The sequence below is a fragment of the Salmo salar genome, chromosome ssa20 (assembly GCF_905237065.1).
Source record: "Salmo salar chromosome ssa20, Ssal_v3.1, whole genome shotgun sequence".
In the NCBI taxonomy this organism is placed as follows: Eukaryota; Metazoa; Chordata; class Actinopteri; order Salmoniformes; family Salmonidae; genus Salmo; species Salmo salar.
The window spans coordinates 80,565,402-80,587,908 of NC_059461.1; the positions used below are offsets into that span (position 1 = coordinate 80,565,402).

At 46.0% G+C, this 22,507-nt stretch overlaps 1 protein-coding gene across 1 annotated transcript in view; it reads left to right on the forward strand.

The window, feature by feature from the left end:
* LOC106581363 (platelet-derived growth factor D) overlaps positions 1-22,507 on the forward strand; it is a 99,026-nt gene that overhangs the window by 71,542 nt on the left and 4,977 nt on the right. The window lies entirely within an intron of this gene.

A 22,507-nucleotide genomic window follows, 5' to 3' on the forward strand; every position in this document is an offset into this window, starting at 1 on the left:
CAGACACATCACAACACTGTGTTCAACAGACTGGACCAGACACATCACAACACTGTGTTCAACAGACTGGACCAGACACATCACAACACTGTGTTCAACAGACTGGACCAGACACATCACAACACTGTGTTCAACAGACTGGACCAGACACATCACAACACTGTGTTCAACAGACTGGACCAGACACATCACAACACTGTGTTCAACAGACTGGACCAGACACATCACAACACTGTGTTCAACAGACTGGACCAGACACATCACAACACTGTGTTCAACAGACTGGACCAGACACATCACAACACTGTGTTCAACAGACTGGACCAGACACATCACAACACTGTGTTCAACAGACTGGACCAGACACATCACAACACTGTGTTCAACAGACTGGACCAGACACATCACAACACTGTGTTCAACAGACTGGACCAGACACATCACAACACTGTGTTCAACAGACTGGACCAGACACATCACAACACTGTGTTCAACAGACTGGACCAGACACATCACAACACTGTGTTCAACAGACTGGACCAGACACATCACTGTGTTCAACAGACTGGACCAGACACATCACAACACTGTGTTCAACAGACTGGACCAGACACATCACAACACTGTGTTCAACAGACTGGACCAGACACATCACAACACTGTGTTCAACAGACTAGACCAGACACATCACAACACTGTGTTCAACAGACTGGACCAGACATCATCACTGTGTTCAACAGACTGGACCAGACACATCACATCACTGTGTTCAACAGACTGGACCAGACACATCACAACACTGTGTTCAACAGACTGGACCAGACACATCACATCACTGTGTTCAACAGACTGGACCAGACACATCACAACACTGTGTTCAACAGACTGGACCAGACACATCACAACACTGTGTTCAACAGACTGGACCAGACACATCACAACACTGTGTTCAACAGACTGGACCAGACACATCACAACACTGTGTTCAACAGACTGGACCAGACACATCCATCACTGTGTTCAACAGACTGGACCAGACACATCACAACACTGTGTTCAACAGACTGGACCAGACACATCACAACACTGTGTTCAACAGACTGGACCAGACACATCACAACACTGTGTTCAACAGACTGGACCAGACACATCACAACACTGTGTTCAACAGACTGGACCAGACACATCACAACACTGTGTTCAACAGACTGGACCAGACACATCACAACACTGTGTTCAACAGACTGGACCAGACACATCACAACACTGTGTTCAACAGACTGGACCAGACACATCACAACACTGTGTTCAACAGACTGGACCAGACACATCACAACACTGTGTTCAACAGACTGGACCAGACACATCACAACACTGTGTTCAACAGACTGGACCAGACACATCACAACACTGTGTTCAACAGACTGGACCAGACACATCACAACACTGTGTTCAACAGACTGGACCAGACACATCACAACACTGTGTTCAACAGACTGGACCAGACACATCACAACACTGTGTTCAACAGACTGGACCAGACACATCACAACACTGTGTTCAACAGACTGGACCAGACACATCACATCACTGTGTTCAACAGACTGGACCAGACATCATCACTGTGTTCAACAGACTGGACCAGACACATCACAACACTGTGTTCAACAGACTGGACCAGACACATCACAACACTGTGTTCAACAGACTGGACCAGACACATCACAACACTGTGTTCAACAGACTGGACCAGACACATCACAACACTGTGTTCAACAGACTGGACCAGACACATCACAACACTGTGTTCAACAGACTGGACCAGACACATCACAACACTGTGTTCAACAGACTGGACCAGACACATCACAACACTGTGTTCAACAGACTGGACCAGACACATCACAACACTGTGTTCAACAGACTGGACCAGACACATCACAACACTGTGTTCAACAGACTGGACCAGACACATCACAACACTGTGTTCAACAGACTGGACCAGACACATCACAACACTGTGTTCAACAGACTGGACCAGACACATCACAACACTGTGTTCAACAGACTGGACCAGAAACATCACATCACTGTGTTCAACAGACTGGACCAGACATCATCACTGTGTTCAACAGACTGGACCAGACACATCACAACACTGTGTTCAACAGACTGGACCAGACACATCACATCACTGTGTTCAACAGACTGGACCAGACACATCACAACACTGTGTTCAACAGACTGGACCAGACACATCACAACACTGTGTTCAACAGACTGGACCAGACACATCACAACACTGTGTTCAACAGACTGGACCAGACACATCACAACACTGTGTTCAACAGACTGGACCAGACACATCACAACACTGTGTTCAACAGACTGGACCAGACACATCACAACACTGTGTTCAACAGACTGGACCAGACACATCACAACACTGTGTTCAACAGACTGGACCAGACACATCACAACACTGTGTTCAACAGACTGGACCAGACACATCACAACACTGTGTTCAACAGACTGGACCAGACACATCACAACACTGTGTTCAACAGACTGGACCAGACACATCACAACACTGTGTTCAACAGACTGGACCAGACACATCACAACACTGTGTTCAACAGACTGGACCAGACACATCACAACACTGTGTTCAACAGACTGGACCAGACACATCACAACACTGTGTTCAACAGACTGGACCAGACACATCACAACACTGTGTTCAACAGACTGGACCAGACACATCACAACACTGTGTTCAACAGACTGGACCAGACACATCACAACACTGTGTTCAACAGACTGGACCAGACACATCACAACACTGTGTTCAACAGACTGGACCAGACACATCACAACACTGTGTTCAACAGACTGGACCAGACACATCACAACACTGTGTTCAACAGACTGGACCAGACACATCACAACACTGTGTTCAACAGACTGGACCAGACACATCACAACACTGTGTTCAACAGACTGGACCAGACATCATCACTGTGTTCAACAGACTGGACCAGACACATCACAACACTGTGTTCAACAGACTGGACCAGACACATCACAACACTGTGTTCAACAGACTGGACCAGACACATCACAACACTGTGTTCAACAGACTGGACCAGAACACATCACTGTGTTCAACAGACTGGACCAGACACATCACAACACTGTGTTCAACAGACTGGACCAGACACATCACAACACTGTGTTCAACAGACTGGACCAGACACATCACAACACTGTGTTCAACAGACTGGACCAGACACATCACAACACTGTGTTCAACAGACTGGACCAGACACATCACAACACTGTGTTCAACAGACTGGACCAGACACATCACAACACTGTGTTCAACAGACTGGACCAGACACATCACAACACTGTGTTCAACAGACTGGACCAGACACATCACAACACTGTGTTCAACAGACTGGACCAGACACATCACAACACTGTGTTCAACAGACTGGACCAGACACATCACAACACTGTGTTCAACAGACTGGACCAGACACATCACAACACTGTGTTCAACAGACTGGACCAGACACATCACAACACTGTGTTCAACAGACTGGACCAGACACATCACAACACTGTGTTCAACAGACTGGACCAGACACATCACAACACTGTGTTCAACAGACTGGACCAGACACATCACAACACTGTGTTCAACAGACTGGACCAGACACATCACAACACAGTGTTCAACAGACTGGACCAGACACATCACAACACTGTGTTCAACAGACTGGACCAGACACATCACAACACTGTGTTCAACAGACTGGACCAGACACATCACAACACTGTGTTCAACAGACTGGACCAGACACATCACAACACTGTGTTCAACAGACTGGACCAGACACATCACAACACTGTGTTCAACAGACTGGACCAGACACATCACAACACTGTGTTCAACAGACTGGACCAGACACATCACAACACTGTGTTCAACAGACTGGACCAGACACATCACTGTGTTCAACAGACTGGACCAGACACATCACAACACTGTGTTCAACAGACTGGACCAGACACATCACTGTGTTCAACAGACTGGACCAGACACATCACTGTGTTCAACAGACTGGACCAGACACATCACTGTGTTCAACAGACTGGACCAGACACATCACAACACTGTGTTCAACAGACTGGACCAGACACATCACAACACTGTGTTCAACAGACTGGACCAGACACATCACAACACTGTGTTCAACAGACTGGACCAGACACATCACAACACTGTGTTCAACAGACTGGACCAGACACATCACAACACTGTGTTCAACAGACTGGACCAGACACATCACAACACTGTGTTCAACAGACTGGACCAGACACATCACATCACTGTGTTCAACAGACTGGACCAGACACATCACAACACTGTGTTCAACAGACTGGACCAGACACATCACAACACTGTGTTCAACAGACTGGACCAGACACATCACAACACTGTGTTCAACAGACTGGACCAGACACATCACAACACTGTGTTCAACAGACTGGACCAGACACATCACAACACTGTGTTCAACAGACTGGACCAGACACATCACAACACTGTGTTCAACAGACTGGACCAGACACATCACAACACTGTGTTCAACAGACTGGACCAGACACATCACAACACTGTGTTCAACAGACTGGACCAGACACATCACAACACTGTGTTCAACAGACTGGACCAGACACATCACAACACTGTGTTCAACAGACTGGACCAGACACATCACAACACTGTGTTCAACAGACTGGACCAGACACATCACAACACTGTGTTCAACAGACTGGACCAGACACATCACAACACTGTGTTCAACAGACTGGACCAGACACATCACAACACTGCGTTCAACAGACTGGACCGGACACATCACATCACAGTGTTCAACAGAGTGGAACAGACACATCACATCACTGTGTTCAACAGACAGGACCAGACACATCACAACACTGTGTTCAACAGACTGGACCAGACACATCACAACACTGTGTTCAACAGACTGGACCAGACACATCACATCACTGTGTTCAACAGACTGGACCAGACACATCACATCACTGTGTTCAACAGACTGGACCAGACACATCACCTCGTTCAACAGACTGGACCAGACACATCACATTACTGTGTTCAACAGACTGGACCAGACATCATCACTGTGTTCAACAGACTGGACCAGACATCATCACTGTGTTCAACAGACTGGACCAGACACATCACAACACTGTGTTCAACAGACTGGACCAGACACATCACAACACTGTGTTCAACAGACTGGACCAGACACATCACAACACTGTGTTCAACAGACTGGACCAGACACATCACAACACTGTGTTCAACAGACTGGACCAGACACATCACAACACTGTGTTCAACAGACTGGACCAGACACATCACAACACTGTGTTCAACAGACTGGACCAGACACATCACAACACTGTGTTCAACAGACTGGACCAGACACATCACAACACTGTGTTCAACAGACTGGACCAGACACATCACAACACTGTGTTCAACAGACTGGACCAGACACATCACAACACTGTGTTCAACAGACTGGACCAGACACATCACAACACTGTGTTCAACAGACTGGACCAGACACATCACAACACTGTGTTCAACAGACTGGACCAGACACATCACATCACTGTGTTCAACAGACTGGACCGGACACATCACAACACTGTGTTCAACAGACTGGACCAGACACATCACTGTGTTCAACAGACTGGACCAGACACAACACTGTGTTCAACAGACTGGACCAGACACATCACTGTGTTCAACAGACTGGACCAGACACATCACTGTGTTCAACAGACTGGACCAGACACATCACTGTGTTCAACAGACTGGACCAGACACATCACAACACTGTGTTCAACAGACTGGACCAGACACATCACAACACTGTGTTCAACAGACTGGACCAGACACATCACAACACTGTGTTCAACAGACTGGACCAGACACATCACAACACTGTGTTCAACAGACTGGACCAGACACATCACAACACTGTGTTCAACAGACTGGACCAGACACATCACAACACTGTGTTCAACAGACTGGACCAGACACATCACAACACTGTGTTCAACAGACTGGAACAGACACATCACAACACTGTGTTCAACAGACTGGACCAGACACATCACATCACTGTGTTCAACAGACTGGACCAGACATCATCACTGTGTTCAACAGACTGGACCAGACACATCACAACACTGTGTTCAACAGACTGGACCAGACACATCACAACACTGTGTTCAACAGACTGGACCAGACACATCACAACACTGTGTTCAACAGACTGGACCAGACACATCACAACACTGTGTTCAACAGACTGGACCAGACACATCACAACACTGTGTTCAACAGACTGGACCAGACACATCACAACACTGTGTTCAACAGACTGGACCAGACACATCACAACACTGTGTTCAACAGACTGGACCAGACACATCACAACACTGTGTTCAACAGACTGGACCAGACACATCACAACACTGTGTTCAACAGACTGGACCAGACACATCACAACACTGTGTTCAACAGACTGGACCAGACACATCACAACACTGTGTTCAACAGACTGGACCAGACACATCACAACACTGTGTTCAACAGACTGGACCAGACACATCACAACACTGTGTTCAACAGACTGGACCAGACACATCACAACACTGTGTTCAACAGACTGGACCAGACACATCACAACACTGTGTTCAACAGACTGGACCAGACACATCACAACACTGTGTTCAACAGACTGGACCAGACACATCACAACACTGTGTTCAACAGACTGGACCAGACACATCACAACACTGTGTTCAACAGACTGGACCAGACACATCACAACACTGTGTTCAACAGACTGGACCAGACACATCACAACACTGTGTTCAACAGACTGGACCAGACACATCACAACACTGTGTTCAACAGACTGGACCAGACACATCACAACACTGTGTTCAACAGACTGGACCAGACACATCACAACACTGTGTTCAACAGACTGGACCAGACACATCACATCACTGTGTTCAACAGACTGGACCAGACACATCACAACACTGTGTTCAACAGACTGGACCAGACACATCACAGTGTTCAACAGACTGGACCAGACACATCACAACACTGTGTTCAACAGACTGGACCAGACACATCACAACACTGTGTTCAACAGACTGGACCAGACACATCACAACACTGTGTTCAACAGACTGGACCAGACACATCACAACACTGTGTTCAACAGACTGGACCAGACACATCACAACACTGTGTTCAACAGACTGGACCAGACACATCACAACACTGTGTTCAACAGACTGGACCAGACACATCACCTCGTTCAACAGACTGGACCAGACACATCACAACACTGTGTTCAACAGACTGGACCAGACACATCACAACACTGTGTTCAACAGACTGGACCAGACACATCACAACACTGTGTTCAACAGACTGGACCAGACACATCACATCACTGTGTTCAACAGACTGGACCAGACACATCACAACACTGTGTTCAACAGACTGGACCAGACACATCACATCACTGTGTTCAACAGACTGGACCAGACACATCACAACACTGTGTTCAACAGACTGGACCAGACATCATCACTGTGTTCAACAGACTGGACCAGACACATCACATCACTGTGTTCAACAGACTGGACCAGACACATCACAACACTGTGTTCAACAGACTGGACCAGACACATCACAACACTGTGTTCAACAGACTGGACCAGACACATCACAACACTGTGTTCAACAGACTGGACCAGACACATCACAACACTGTGTTCAACAGACTGGACCAGACACATCACAACACTGTGTTCAACAGACTGGACCAGACACATCACAACACTGTGTTCAACAGACTGGACCAGACACATCACAACACTGTGTTCAACAGACTGGACCAGACACATCACAACACTGTGTTCAACAGACTGGACCAGACACATCACAACACTGTGTTCAACAGACTGGACCAGACACATCACAACACTGTGTTCAACAGACTGGACCAGACACATCACAACACTGTGTTCAACAGACTGGACCAGACACATCACAACACTGTGTTCAACAGACTGGACCAGACACATCACAACACTGTGTTCAACAGACTGGACCAGACACATCACAACACTGTGTTCAACAGACTGGACCGGACACATCACAACACTGTGTTCAACAGACTGGACCAGACACATCACAACACTGTGTTCAACAGACTGGACCAGACACATCACATCACTGTGTTCAACAGACTGGACCAGACACATCACAACACTGTGTTCAACAGACTGGACCAGACACATCACAACACTGTGTTCAACAGACTGGACCAGACACATCACTGTGTTCAACAGACTGGACCAGACACATCACATCACTGTGTTCAACAGACTGGACCAGACACATCACAACACTGTGTTCAACAGACTGGACCAGACACATCACAACACTGTGTTCAACAGACTGGACCAGACACATCACAACACTGTGTTCAACAGACTGGACCAGACACATCACAACACTGTGTTCAACAGACTGGACCAGACACATCACAACACTGTGTTCAACAGACTGGACCAGACACATCACAACACTGTGTTCAACAGACTGGACCAGACACATCACAACACTGTGTTCAACAGACTGGACCAGACACATCACAACACTGTGTTCAACAGACTGGACCAGACACATCACAACACTGTGTTCAACAGACTGGACCAGACACATCACAACACTGTGTTCAACAGACTGGACCAGACACATCACAACACTGTGTTCAACAGACTGGACCAGACACATCACAACACTGTGTTCAACAGACTGGACCAGACACATCACAACACTGTGTTCAACAGACTGGACCAGACACATCACAACACTGTGTTCAACAGACTGGACCAGACACATCACAACACTGTGTTCAACAGACTGGACCAGACACATCACAACACTGTGTTCAACAGACTGGACCAGACACATCACTGTGTTCAACAGACTGGACCAGACACATCACATCACTGTGTTCAACAGACTGGACCAGACACAACACTGTGTTCAACAGACTGGACCAGACACATCACTGTGTTCAACAGACTGGACCAGACACATCACTGTGTTCAACAGACTGGACCAGACACATCACTGTGTTCAACAGACTGGACCAGACACATCACAACACTGTGTTCAACAGACTGGACCAGACACATCACAACACTGTGTTCAACAGACTGGACCAGACACATCACAACACTGTGTTCAACAGACTGGACCAGACACATCACAACACTGTGTTCAACAGACTGGACCAGACACATCACAACACTGTGTTCAACAGACTGGACCAGACACATCACATCACAGTGTTCAACAGACTGGAACAGACACATCACATCACTGTGTTCAACAGACAGGACCAGAGACATCACATCACTGTGTTCAACAGACTGGACCAGACACATCACATCACTGTGTTCAACAGACTGGACCAGACACATCACATCACTGTGTTCAACAGACTGGACCAGTCACATCACAAGACTGTGTTCAACAGACTGGACCAGACACATCACCTCATTCAACAGACTGGACCAGACACATCACAACACTGTGTTCAACAGACTGGACCAGACACATCACTGTGTTCAACAGACTGGACCAGACACAAAACTGTGTTCAACAGACAGGACCAGACACATCACTGTGTTCAACAGACTGGACCAGACACATCACTGTGTTCAACCGACTGGACCAGACACATCACTGTGTTCAACAGACTCGACCAGACACATCACATCACTGTGTTCAACAGACTGGACCAGACACATCACAACACTGTGTTCAACAGACTGGACCGGACACATCACAACACTGTGTTCAACAGACTGGACCGGACACATCACATCACTGTGTTCAACAGACTGGACCGGACATATCACATCACTATGTTCAACAGACTGGACCAGACACATCACAACACTGTGTTCAACAGACTGGACCAGACACATCACATCACAGTGTTCAACAGACTGGAACAGACACATCACATCACTGTGTTCAACAGACAGGACCAGAGACATCACATCACTGTGTTCAACAGACTGGACCAGACATCATCACTGTGTTCAACAGACTGGACCAGACACATCACATCACTGTGTTCAACAGACTGGACCAGACATCATCACTGTGTTCAACAGACTGGACCAGACACATCACATCACTGTGTTCAACAGACTGGACCAGACACATCACAACACTGTGTTCAACAGACTGGACCAGACACATCACAACACTGTGTTCAACAGACTGGACCAGACACATCACAACACTGTGTTCAACAGACTGGACCAGACACATCACAACACTGTGTTCAACAGACTGGACCAGACACATCACAACACTGTGTTCAACAGACTGGACCAGACACATCACAACACTGTGTTCAACAGACTGGACCAGACACATCACAACACTGTGTTCAACAGACTGGACCAGACACATCACAACACTGTGTTCAACAGACTGGACCAGACACATCACAACACTGTGTTCAACAGACTGGACCAGACACATCACATCACTGTGTTCAACAGACTGGACCAGACACATCACAACACTGTGTTCAACAGACTGGACCGGACACATCACAACACTGTGTTCAACAGACTGGACCGGACACATCACATCACTGTGTTCAACAGACTGGACCGGACACATCACATCACTGTGTTCAACAGACTGGACCAGACACATCACATCACTATGTTCAACAGACTGGACCAGACACATCACAACACTGTGTTCAACAGACTGGACCGGACACATCACATCACAGTGTTCAACAGACTGGAACAGACACATCACATCACTGTGTTCAACAGACAGGACCAGACACATCACAACACTGTGTTCAACAGACTGGACCAGACACATCACAACACCGTGTTCGACAGACTAGACCAGACACATCACATCACTGTGTTCAACAGACTGGACCAGACACATCACATCCCTGTGTTCAACAGACTGGATCAGACACATCACCTCGTTCAACAGACTGGACCGGACACATCACAACACTGTGTTCAACAGACTGGACCGGACACATCACATCACTGTGTTCAAAAGACTGGACCGGACACATCACATCACTATGTTCAACAGACTGGACCAGACACATCACAACACTGTGTTCAACAGACTGGACCAGACACATCACATCACAGTGTTCAACAGACTGGACCAGACACATCACAACACTGTGTTCAACAGACTGGACCAGACACATCACCTCGTTCAACAGACTGGACCAGACACATCACAACACTGTGTTCGACAGACTAGACCAGACACATCACATCACTGTGTTCAACAGACTGGACCAGACACATCACATCACTGTGTTCAACAGACTGGACCAGACACATCACCTCGTTCAACAGACTGGACCAGACACATCACATTACTGTGTTCAACAGACTGGACCAGACATCATCACTGTGTTCAACAGACTGGACCAGACACATCACATCACTGTGTTCAACAGACTGGACCAGACATCATCACTGTGTTCAACAGACTGGACCAGACATCATCACTGTGTTCAACAGACTGGACCAGACACATCACATCACTGTGTTCAACAGACTGGACCAGACACATCACAACACTGTGTTCAACAGACTGGACCAGACACATCACAACACTGTGTTCAACAGACTGGACCAGACACATCACAACACTGTGTTCAACAGACTGGACCAGACACATCACAACACTGTGTTCAACAGACTGGACCAGACACATCACAACACTGTGTTCAACAGACTGGACCAGACACAACACAACACTGTGTTCAACAGACTGGACCAGACACATCACAACACTGTGTTCAACAGACTGGACCAGACACATCACAACACTGTGTTCAACAGACTGGACCAGACACATCACAACACTGTGTTCAACAGACTGGACCAGACACATCACATCACTGTGTTCAACAGACTGGACCAGACACATCACAACACTGTGTTCAACAGACTGGACCGGACACATCACAACACTGTGTTCAACAGACTGGACCAGACACATCACATCACTGTGTTCAACAGACTGGACCGGACATATCACATCACTATGTTCAACAGACTGGACCAGACACATCACAACACTGTGTTCAACAGACTGGACCAGACACATCACATCACAGTGTTCAACAGACTGGAACAGACACATCACATCACTGTGTTCAACAGACAGGACCAGAGACATCACATCACTGTGTTCAACAGACTGGACCAGACACATCACTGTGTTCAACAGACTGGACCAGACACATCACATCACTGTGTTCAACAGACTGGACCAGACACATCACAACACTGTGTTCAACAGACTGGACCAGACACATCACAACACTGTGTTCAACAGACTGGACCAGACACATCATAACACTGTGTTCAACAGACTGGACCAGACACATCACAACACTGTGTTCAACAGACTGGACCAGACACATCACAACACTGTGTTCAACAGACTGGACCAGACACATCACAACACTGTGTTCAACAGACTGGACCAGACACATAACATCACTGTGTTCAACAGACTGGACCAGACACATCACATCACTGTGTTCAACAGACTGGACCGGACACATCACAACACTGTGTTCAACAGACTGGACCGGACACATCACAACACTGTGTTCAACAGACTGGACCGAACACATCACATCACTGTGTTCAACAGACTGGACCGGACACATCACATCACTGTGTTCAACAGACTGGACCAGACACAACACAACACTGTGTTCAACAGACTGGACCAGACACATCACATCACAGTGTTCAACAGACTGGACCAGAGACATCATATCACTGTGTTCAACAGACTGGACCAGACACATCACATCACTGTGTTCAACAGACTGGACCAGACACATCACTGTGTTCAACAGACTGGACCAGACGCATCACTGTGTTCAACAGACTGGACCAGACACAACACTGTTTTCAACAGACTGGACCAGACACATCACTGTGTTCAACAGACTGGACCAGACACATCACTGTGTTCAACCGACTGGACCAGACACATCACTGTGTTCGACAGACTGGACCAGACACATCACAACACTGTGTTCAACAGACTGGACCAGACACATCACATCACAGTGTTCAACAGACTGGACCAGAGACATCACATCACTGTGTTCAACAGACTGGACCAGACACATCACATCACTGTGTTCAACAGACTGGACCAGACACATCCCTGTGTTCAACAGACTGGACCAGACACATCACATCACTGTGTTCAACAGACTGGACCAGACACATCACATCACTGTGTTCAACAGACTGGACCAGACACATCACATCACTGTCGCTCGCCTCATTCTCTATCTTGTCCTTTTTTTCTTCATCACACTCGTCCCTTGTTATTATTTTCTTTCTCCTTTTTCCCTCCTTTTCCCTTCCTCTCTCGCTCTTTCCATCTTTTTCTCACTCCACCTGAGGGGTCTCCTGTTCCTGAGTAAATAGTTGGGCTTGGCTAAGACTCCAACTACTGTCAGCAACTCCTATGTGTGTGTGTTGAGTTTATGTATCTCCATACAGAGCTAACTGTGTGTGTGTGTGTGTTGAGTTTATGGATCTCCATACAGAGCTTACTGTGAACATCTGTGTTTGTGTAAAAGTGTGTGTTTGTGAATGTAGGTTTTTTCATGTGTGCGTGTGTGTGTGTGTCTGTGTGACTGCACGCGTGTGTGTGCGCATCTGTGTTCGTGTGTGTGCATCTGTGTGTGTGTGCGCACGTGTGTGTCATCTGTGTGCGTTTGCGCATCTGTTTGCGCGCATGTGCCTGTGTGTGCCTGTGCGTGTGTGTGTGTTTCTGTGCGTGTGTGTGTCTGTGCATGCGTCTGTGTCTGTGCATCTGTGTGTTCATCTGTGTGTGTATTCGTGCGCATCTGTGCGTGTAGTGTGTTTGTGCGTGTGCATGTTTGTCATCTGTGTGTGTGCACATCTGTGTGTGCGTGTGTGTGTTTTTGTGCGCATGTGTGCATCTGTTCGCACGCGTGTGCTTGCGTGTGTTTGTGCGTCTGTGTGTTTGTGTGTGCGCATCTGTGTGTGTGCGCATCTGTTTGTGTGTGTGTGGGTGTGTGTTTGCATCTGTGTGCTTGTGTGTGTGTGTGTGTGTGTGTGTGTGTGTGTGTGTGTGTGTGTTTATCCGTGTGTGTTTATCCGCGTGTGTTTATCCGTGTGTGTGTTTATCCCTGTGTGTGTTTATCCGTGTGTGTGTTTATCTGTGTATGTGTGCATCTGTGTGCGTGTGTGTTTGCATCTCTTTCTGTGTGTGTGTGTCTTTAGTAAGATGGTACCAATACACATTGAAACTCTGATTCTAGCTCATTAGCAACTTTGCAGTATTAGATTTTTTTGTGTTATTTCTTACATTATGTGCCCTGAACATTTTTGTGTTATTACATAGAGTCGGTAGTGACTTTTGGATATCAGAGCGGTGGTAACTCACCAGCATTACGACCAGGAATACGACATTCCCAAATTAGATCCTTTGTTTGTACCCTCCAAGGCAATTTAACTTATCCCAGAGGCTGCTCCAAGACGCCACCGGCGGAGAAAAGCGTGGACTTCTAGCCTGACTCAAGTGGTGTGTACACCATCCACAGCTTCTGATTATATTACTCGCTAATGTTGTCTCTGGACAATAAAGTAGATGAGGTCAGGGCAAGGATATGCTTCCAGAGAGACATCAGGGACTTTAACATGCTCTGTTTCACAGAATCATGGCTCTCTCCAGATATTTTTATTTATTTATTTATTTCACCTTTATTTAACCAGGTAGGCAAGTTGAGAACAAGTTCTCATTTACAATTGCGACCTGGCCAAGATAAAGCAAAGCAGTTCGACAACTTACAAAAACACAGAGTTACACATGGAGTAAAACAACAAACAATCAATGATACAGTAGACAAAAATAAGACTATACAATGTGAGCAAATGATGTGAGATAAGGGAGGTAAAGGCAAAAAAAGGCCATGGTGGCAAAGTGAATAAAGTATAGCAAGTAAAACACTGGAATGGTAGAATTATAATTTGAAGAAAGTTCAAAGTTAAAATATAAATAATATGTTGCAAAGGAGCAAAATAATAAATTAAATAAATAAATACAGTAGGGGAAGAGGTAGTAGTTTGGGATAAATTATAGATGGGCTATGTACAGGTGCAATGATCTGGGAGCTGCTCTGATAGCTGGTGCTTAAAGCTAGTGAGGGAGATAAGTGTTTCCAGTTTCAGAGATTTTTGTAGTTCGTTCCAGTCATTGGCAGCAGAGAACTTGAAGGAGAGACGACCAAAGGAGGAGTTGGCTTTAGGGGTGACCAGAGAGATATACCTGCTGGTGTGCGTGCTACAGGTGGGTGCTGCTATGGTGACCAGTGAGCGGAGATAAGGGGGGACTTTACCTAGCAGGGTCTTGTAGATGACCTGGAGCCAATGTGTTTGGCGACGATTATGAAGCGAAGGCCAGCCAACGAGAGCGTACAGGTCGCAGTGGTGGGTAGTATATGGGGCTTTGGTGACAAAACGGATGGCACTGTGATAGACTGCATCCAGCTTGTTGAGTAGGGTATTGGAGGCTATTTTGTAAATGACATCGCCGAAGTAGAGGATTGGTAGGATGGTCAGTTTTACGAGGGTATGTTTGGCAGCATGAGTGAAGGATGCTTTGTTGCGAAATAGGAAGCCAATTCTAGATTTAACTTTGGATTGGAGATGATTGATGTGAGTCTGGAAGGAGAGTTTACAGTCTAACCAGACACCTAGGTATTTGTAGTTATCCACAAATTCTAAGTCAGAACCGTCCAGAGAAGTGATGCTGGACAGGCAGGCAGGTGCAGGCAGTGATCGGTTGAAGAGCATGCATTTAGTTTTACTTGTATTTAGGAGCAGTTGGAGACCACGGAAGGAGAGTTGTATGGCATTGAAGCTCGTCTGGAGGGTTGTTAACACAGTGTCCAAAGAAGGGCCAGAAGTATACAGAATGGTGTCGTCTGCGTAGAGGTGGATCAGAGATTCACCAGCAGCAAGAGCGACATCATTGATGTATACAGAGAAAAGAGTTGGCCCAAGAATTGAACCCTGTGGTACCCCCATAGAGACTGCCAGAGGTCCGGACAGCAGGCCCTCCGATTTGACACACTGAACTCTATCAGAGAAGTAGTTGGTGAACCAGGCGACGCAATCGTTTGAGAAACCAAGGCTACTGAGTCTGCCGATGAGGATGTGGTGATTTACAGAGTCAAAAGCTTTGGCCAGGTCAATGAATACGGCAGCTGCTTTCCAATCTATGGGAATCTCAGACGACACGAAAGAGAGGTTGAACAGGCTAGTAATAGGGGTTGGCATTCGAAGATTTTCAAAAGGCAGGGCAAGATGGATATAGGTCTATAACAGTTTGGGTCTAGAGTGTCTCCCCCTTTGAAGAGAGGGATGACCGCGGCAGCTTTCCAATCTTTGGGGATCTCAGACGATACGAAAAAGAGGTTGAACAGGCAAGTAATAGGGGTTGCAACAATTTCGGCAGATAATTTTTGAAAGAAAGGGTCCAGATTGTCAAGCCCAGCTGATTTGTAGGGGTCCAGATTTTGCAGCTCTTTCAGAACATCAGCTGAATGAATTTGGGAGAAGGAGAAATGGGGGAGGCAGTGCTGTTGAATGCAGTAGGGGTAGTTAGGTGGAAAGCATGGCCAGCTGTAGAAAAATGCTTATTGAAATTCTCAATTATAGTGGGCTTATCAGTGGTGACAGAGTTTCCTATCCTCAGTGCAGTGGGCAGTTGGGAGGAGGTGTTCTTATTCTCCATGGACTTTACAGTGTCCCAGAACTTTTTAGAGTTTGAGTTGCAGGAAGCAAATTTCTGTTTGAAAAAGCTAGCCTTGGCGTTTATAATTGCCTGTGTGTATTGTTTTCTAACTTCTCTGAAAAGTTGCATATCGCGGGGAATGTTACGTAGGTGGGACGAATTCGTCCCGCCTAGCCTAGAGAGGTTAAGATGGTGAGGAAGGCATTTTAAAATATGCTGTCCCCGTCCATACAGCCAGCTGGGTTCTCAGTCCATCTCTCTCCAGATATACTGTCCCCATCCACACAGCCAGCTGGGTTCTCAGTACATCGTGCAGATAGGAATAACAAGCTCTCCGGGAAGAAGAACATCGGAGGTGTATGTTTCATGATTAACTGCTCATGGTGTTGTCGTGTCTTTGGGGGTACCATTAAACGGAAGATATGTTTATCAATTAGCTCCCTGTAATTATTATCACGCGATTAAACTGATTAATCGTTTAATTGTAATTAACTAGGAGATCGGGGCACCAAGGAGAATATTCAGATTACAAAGCTATAATTTTCCTAATATAACTTTCCTGTACTATAATATTATACTCTATTATAGTATAGGCCGATTATCTTCTAGTTTCAATGGTATATTTTACCTCTAGTCCAGTCTCATTCCAAACGTCGTAAATTGTTGTATCTGCACGAACCCAGTCTTTACTAAAATCATCCATACATCAATTGTCTTAAAATCATTTATTTACTACACTAAGTAATTAACAGAAAAACATACAAACAGTAATCATCGTCACAAAGGATTGATATAGTAATGTGCCCTACTGGCTAAACAGGCAGGTCGGCCTGTTGAACAATGGATCATAAAAGGTCGGCTGAGAAGTTACACAGGGTTCATTAATATTAACAATTGACAATTGAAGGCTCACTCATTCGGGAACAATTGCAATCAATATATATTTACGCTCAGTGTGTCGTTCTGATTCTTGTTGGAGAGTAGTTCTGTTGGGGAGTTTTGTCCGCGTTCTCTCTCTCTCTCTCTCGGTTAGAATGGATCTTTCAGAGCGACATTCATTAATGTCGTCATAGAATGGTTGTTTCGTTGGTCTTCGCGTTCGATGATATAATTTACTTAGCTGCAGACTAATAATTAATATCAAAGACTTGTTCTTATTCTGTCAGTATCGATAGTCTAAAAGTTAACCACGTGGTATGGTTCACTTTCAGTAGAGGAATTGGAAGGTAAAACCTATTAGCCAACAGAGTGTAGGCCTGGTCTGGGGAAATGTAAATCAGGGGGGGTTTTATAGTGCCCATAGAACAGCTTGTCAAATGACGCCTGGTCCTGTATGGGTCCCTGGGGGCGTGCCTATGACTGAGTTAGATTTGGTTACAGAAATACAATTCTATCACATTACATCAGTACATAGCATCTCAATGTCTTACAAAAGCTTTATCCTTATTAATACATTCTATACAACCATTATGATGCTATTATATAAACAGTTTTATGGTAATATGGCTATATTGTCTCTTCTGAGTATCACAAAATTGTACCAAGCGGATCAGTTCGTAGCTGGATTCTTCACCAGCTTGGCTCTCCAATTCTATGAGTTGGAAGAATTTCCTGTGTCTCTCTATGGGCCATGTGGCCAGAGACTCTCCTGGAATTTTAGAGTTTTTACGACCCTTTACACACAGGGTGGATTGGGTGCAAAAGGGAGGGGTCAACTGTCCTCCCTGCACCAAAAGAGGCCAACGTCATGACAGTGTGATTGTGGAAACGTACAGAAACTCAAGTTCTTTTGTTCTCCCGATCTGGAATACCTCACCATCAAATGCTGACCGTTTTACCTCCCAAGAGAATGTTCTTTGGTTATCGTCACAGCCGTGTATATTCCCCCTCAAGCCGATACCACAACTACCCTCAAGGAACTACACTGGTCTTTGTGCAAACTGGAAACCACATATCCTCAGGCCGCATTTATTGTAGTTGGGGACTTTAACAAGAAAAATCTGAGGAAACGCTACCACAGTTCTATCAACACATTGCCTGTAGTACTCACACTTCAAATACTCTTGACCATTGTTACTCTCTCTTCCGGGATGGCTATAAGGCCCTCCCCTGCCCTCCCTTCAGCAAATCAGATCACAACTCCATTCTGCTCCTCCCTTCCTGTAGGCAGAAACTCAAACAGGAAGTTCCCATGCTAAGGTCTATTCAATGCTGGTCTGACCAATCAAAATCCATCCTTCAAGATTGTTTTGATCACGCCGACTGGAATATGTTCCGGGTTGGCTCTGAGAATAACATTGACATATACACTGACACGGTGACTGAGTACATCAGGAAGTGCATAGGGGATGTTCCTACAGTGACTATTAAAACCTACCCAAACCAAAAAACTTGGATAGATGTCAGCATTCACGCAATACTGAAAGTGCAAAACACCACATTTAACCACGGCAAGGTGACTGGGAATATGGTCGAATACAAAGAGTAAGGCAATCAAACAGGGGAAAAGGTCAGTGCAGAGACAAAGTGGAGTCACAATTCAATGGCTCAGACACAAGACGTATGTGGCAGGTACTCCAGACAATCACGGACACCGGCGTCTGATTTGAGGATAACACAGTGCCACCGACACGGGCCGCTCCCGAGGACTGTGGACGCTCATTCTAAATGGCCGATGTAAGACATTTAAGCATGTTAACACTCGCATGGCTGCCGGCCCAAATGGCATCCCTAGCCACGTCCTCAGAGCATTCGCAGACCTGCTGGCTGGAATGTTTACAGACATATTCAATCTCTCCTTATCCCAGTCTGCTGTCCCCACTTGCTTCAAGATGTCCACTATTGTTCCTGTAACCAAGAAAGCTAAGGTAACTGAACTAAACTATCAGCCCGTAGCACTCACTTCTGTCGTCATGAAGTGCTTTGAGAGGCTAGTAAGGATCATATCACCTCCACCTTACCTGTCACCCTAGACCCACTTCAATTTGCATACCGCATCAACAGATCCACAGACGATGCAATTGTCATCGCACAGTACACTTCTTTATCCCATCTGGACAAGATGAATACCTATGTAAGAATGTTCTTCATTGATTACAGCTCAGCCTTCAACATCATAGGACCCTCCAAGCTCATCATTAAGTTTGGGGCCCTGGGTCTGAACCGCGCCCTGAGCAACTAGGTCCTGAACTTCCTGATGGGTCTTCCCCAGGTGTTGAAGGTAGGAAACAATATCTCTCTACGCTGACCCTCAACACGGGCCCCACAAGGGTGTGTGCTCAGCCCCCTCCTGTACTCCCTGTTCACCCATGACTGCGTGACTACACACTCCTCCAACTCAATCATCAAGTTTGCAGATGACACAACAGTAGTAGGCCTGATTACTTACAATGACGAGACAGCCTATGTATGTATGTATGTGTGTGTGTGTGTGTGTGTGTGTGTGTGTGTGTGTGTGTGTGTGTGTGTGTGTGTGTGTGTGTGTGTGTGTGTGTGTGTGTGTGTGTGTGTGTGTGTGTGTGTGTGTTTATTAACAGTACCAGTCAAAATATTGGACACAGCCACTTATTCACGCGTTTTTCCTTATTTTTACTTTTTTCTCCATTGTAGAATTATAGTGAGGACATCAAAGCTATGAAATCATGCAGTAACTGAAAAAGTGTTAAACAAATCAAAATATATTTTTTGTTTCTAACCGCCTTGTCTTTGTGAGACACAAAGAAGGTGAAGGATGATCTCTGCATGTGTGGTTCCCACCGTGAAGCATGGAGGAGGAGGTGTGATGGTGTGGGGGTGCTTTGCTGGTGACACTGTCAGTGATTTATTTAGAATTCAAGGCACACTTAACCAGCATGGCTACCTCAACATTCTGCAGCGATACGCCGTCCCATCTGGTTTGCGCCACAATCATTTGTTTTTCAACAGGACAATGACCCAACACACCTCCAGGCTGTGTAAGGGCTATTTGACTAAGAAGGAGAGTGATGGAGTGCTGCATCAGATGACCTGGCCTCCACAATCACCCGACCTCAACCCAATTGAGATGGTTTGGGATGAGTTGGACCGCAGAGTAAAGGAAAAGCAGCCAACAAGTGCTCAGCATATGTGGGACCTCCTTCAAGAACCCCTTAAAGCTGGTTGAAAGAATGACAAGAGTGTGCAAATCTGTCATCAAGACAAAGGGTGGCTACTTTGAAGAATATAAAATATATTTTGACTTGTTTAACGCTTTTGATTCCATGTGTGTTATTTCATAGTTTTGATGTCTTCACTATTATTCTACAATGTAGAATTTAAAAATAAAGAAAAACCCTTGAATGAGTAGACGTGTCCAATCTTTTGACTGGTACTGTGTATGTATGTGTGTATACTCCGACATTGCTCGTCCTAATATTTATATATTTCTTAATTCCATTATTTTACATTCATGTGTGTATTGTTGTGAATTGTTAGATATTACTGCACTGTTTGAGCTAGAAACACAAGCATTTTTCTACACCCGCAATAACATCTGCTAAATATGTTTATGCGACCAATAAGATTTCATCTGTGTGTGTTGCAGCAGTAGCAGGGTTGCTGCATGTCTTTGGTAGGCTTTTCCCACATCACACTCTAATTGGAAATTCAACCTGTGCAGCTGAGCAGAAATGTTCCCTAGTCAGCACCTAGCTTTGTTTTCATTAACACACACACACACACACACACACACACACACACACACACACACACACACACACACACACACACACACACCCTCTCATGTCTCTCACTTTTGTTTTGTCCCCCACCACCACCATCTTATTGAAAGCAATCTTTATGTTCTCCTCAAGCCATGTAATCAAGGAACGCAAAGCTCAATCTCTCCCTGTGTACAGAACCCAGTAACCCTGCTTACACACTCACATACTGACACACTCACATACTGACACACACACTCACATATACTTTACACTGGCACACATGTGGTCACACACACACACTATTCATTTTCTCTAGAGTGTGTGAGTGACATACTCATTCTGTTCGGAGCGCTCTCTCAGTTCCAGTATCAGAGCAGTGTTCCACACCACTGCCTTTTGGAGATTACACTCATTCTCCTAGACCACTGACACCCCTATAACACACACACACACACACACACACACACACACACACACACACACACACACACACACACACACACACACACATGTCCCCTCCCCTGTTATGCAACATTAGGACAGTATAGGGTCTGTCAGCACGGTGAGAACATAGACCTGCTGTGTCGACAGCCAGGTCACTCACGATCCAAGGCAATTCGACATCCGTCCAGCTACCCTGGACGTCTGGAGAGGGCTTGAATACCACCCACTAAGGGCAACGGTGAGCGCTTTCACCATCAAGTAGGCTTGTGCTTTGCTAGGGCGTTGTGGGCGTATGCCTCAAGCTCCAGCTACAAGGGTCTTGTTCGTTTGATGTTTGGATAAACGTGGACAA